The sequence below is a fragment of the Rattus norvegicus genome, chromosome 5, assembly GCF_036323735.1.
Source record: "Rattus norvegicus strain BN/NHsdMcwi chromosome 5, GRCr8, whole genome shotgun sequence".
In the NCBI taxonomy this organism is placed as follows: Eukaryota; Metazoa; Chordata; class Mammalia; order Rodentia; family Muridae; genus Rattus; species Rattus norvegicus.
Genome location: NC_086023.1, coordinates 163,266,037 through 163,269,122, shown reverse-complemented (window position 1 = coordinate 163,269,122; position 3,086 = coordinate 163,266,037).

The following is a 3,086-nucleotide window of genomic DNA, read 5'->3' as shown; positions in this document are numbered from 1 at the left end:
TTTTTTTTTTCATTGAATATCTTGGTTTCTTCATCTATGTTAATTGAGACTTTTGATGGCTATAGAAGCCTGGGCTGTTATTTGTGTTCTCTTAGGGTCTGAATGATATGTGCCCTGGATCTTCTGGCTTTCATAATCTCTGGAAAGAAGTCTGGTGTAATTCTGATAGGTCTGCCTTTACTTGATCTTTTTTTTCTAATTTCACATTCTTTGGTTGTTTTGCGTTTGGTGATTTGACTATTATTTGACAGGACAAATTTCCTTTCTTTTCCAGTCTATTTGGAATTCTGTAGGCTTCTTATATGTTTATGTTCATCTCTTTCTTTAGGGTAGGAAATTTTTCTTCTATAATTTTTGAAGACATTTACTGGCCCTTTAATTTGGGAGTCTTTGTTCTCTTCTATACCTATTATCCTTAGGTTGGAACTTCTCAATGTGTTCAAGATTTCCTGGATGTTTTGGGTTAAGAGCTTTTTGCCTTTTATATTTTCTTTGATGTTTGTGTCAACATATTCTATGGTATCTTCTTCCCCTGAGATTCTTCCTTGTATTCTGTTTGTGATGCTTGCATCTATAAGTCCTGATCTCTTTCTGGATTTTCAATCTCCAGGGTTGTTACTCTTTGTCCTTTCTTTATTGTTTCTTTGCCCATTTTAAAATCCTGGATGCTTTTGTTCAATTTCTTCACCTTTTTCATCCTGTTTTCCTGTAGTTATTGAAGGAATTTTTGTGTTTTCTCTTTAAGTTCTTCTACTCATTTACCTGTGTTGTCATGTATTTCTTTAAGGGAGTTATTTATGTCCTTCTTAAAGTCCTGTATCATCATCAGGAGATATGATTTTAAATCAAAATCTTGCTTTTCTGGTGTGTTTGGATATCCAGTATTTGCTTTGATAGGAGAACTGGGTATGCCAATATTCTAATGATGCCAAGTATTCTTGGTTTCTGCTGCTTACATTCCTGGGCTTGCCTCTAGGCATCAGGTGTTCTTAGGTATAAGCTTGTATTGCATTTCTGAAAGTGAGTTGACCCTCCTGCAAGCCTGTGTCATCACCTCTGAGGACCTATTATCCTTCAGCTGGATCTGGGATTAGGGAGCTGCTCCTGGGTTTGTGTGTCCTGAAACCTCCAGGTGGGTTCTTAGAGCAGAGGAGTTGGTCTTACCTCTGCTCTCAGCTGTGTCAGCCCTCCACTTGATTGGCTTTAGCCTCTCAGTGCAGGCAGAAACTGAAAGGGTGGTGACCCTGACTGCTCCTAGGATACTGTATCCAGAGGTCACTGGGTAAGTTCCTCTTGGGCCAGAAAGGTGATCAGATGTGGTTTTCTCCCCTGAGCTCCCAGAATTGCCTGCACTTCTAAGTAGCATCTCTCTCCCCCAGACATCTACCTTTGAAGAGTTTGGGTCATTGAAAGGCACGCTGGTTCTTGGTTGAGGAGGTGTGATACACTGGTGTCCCTGAAAAGGACAATAGGCATTCTTTCTGACTCCCAGGAAACCAGGCCTGTCACTAGCCTACAGCCTTCCACAAATTTGTGGCCATCAGTATCATAAGGGCAATATCCCAAGCCTCTCTGCATGTAGAGGACATGGCTACAGGTTATGTAGGCTCAAGAGAGATCTCAGTTATAATGAGGCTTAGCCAATGAAATTTTCCTTCCCAAACATTCCTTCCTGCAAAAGGTATTAATCTCAGGCCTACCCTGACAAGTGGAGTATGGTTTTACTCATTGACTTTCTGCCATGACAACAAATGCCTTAAAGCCATCCACTGTCTATTTCATCAGGATCCACTGTGCGGAGTCACAGAAAAGGCCTTGGTTTACAGAGACACTGTCTAATCTCCTTAGAAGGTCTCCCTGCATTCCCAGCAGCAGCTGCCATGCAGCTCATGCATTCTCCTTTCCATCTGGGACTTCCCCAACATTTCCCCCTAGGCCCTGGGCTAGATCCAGCCCCTTGGGCCCCAACTCAGTACTCAGTTATTCTTCACCCTCCCAGAAGCACCTGGATGCACAAGAGCCTGAGAACCTGGTAGCCCTGGCCTCCTTGCAGACCTAAGGGCCCCTGAGCCAGCTCTGACTGTGTTTAGTGCTCAGACCATGCTTCCCCAGCCCAGGATCAGAGTGATGTTCTGTATCTTCCCAAGGCCCAGCCCTTAACCATTGGTGACATGGTATAAGCATGGTCAACTTCCTGTCTCTGGCCTACCAGAGCAGAAGAGGTCTGTGGCATATTGGAGGCAGGACCCTAACAATCCTACAAATGGTGAGAGTTATAAACCTGCAACTTGTGTTACCAATGTGGGACACACCCAGCTAAAGTATACTGCCAGCGGGTGTCCCACAAAGGTACACGTTGGAACTTAAAAGACCATAACACTTGACCTAGTTCAAAAGACTAGGCCTTCCTCTAATATCTCTCTCTTCCTTTCTGTGTGTTCCTGGTAACTTACTCTACCACAGTGCTGGCTAGCCTCCACTCTCTACTCTTCCTCCAGCCCCATAGCAAGGGCTCAAATGCAGTTAACAGAGCTGTATTAAAGACAACAGCACCCCATGTTCTCTGCTTCCTCTGAAAACCAGCTGGGGCCCAACCCTAGGTTCCCTGAAGTCCCGTGCCATCTAAAAAGATAGATCTGTCTACTCTACCCCTCTTGTACATGTCAGAAGTCTGTTGTCACTGGGGCTAGAAACAGCTACTGTGAATGCTGCCTGTGACTCCCTCTGGCCCTAACTGTGCTATCAAGCCTCTATGCTTCTTCCTTTGAGCTTTTCAAAGTTTGCCTTTCATTTGGGATATACCAGCCAATATATGTATATAAGTGTGTGTGTGTGTGTGTGTGTGTGTGTGTGTGTGTGTGTGTGTGTGTTTATGCAAACAAGGGGACCTGTCAGCTAGACAACATAGCCCCAACATGGCAGAGGAGCCCCCTCCTATCCCCCTACATCTTGCCTGGCCAAAGACAATGGAAAAACTCACTTGAAACTAAAAAATTTTCAGGCTGTTTTAAAAATGTTTATTCTTCCTAACAGGAACACCTAAGGAAATGTTCAGGCTTCTCAAGCCAAAATTTCAAGCTTTGTTA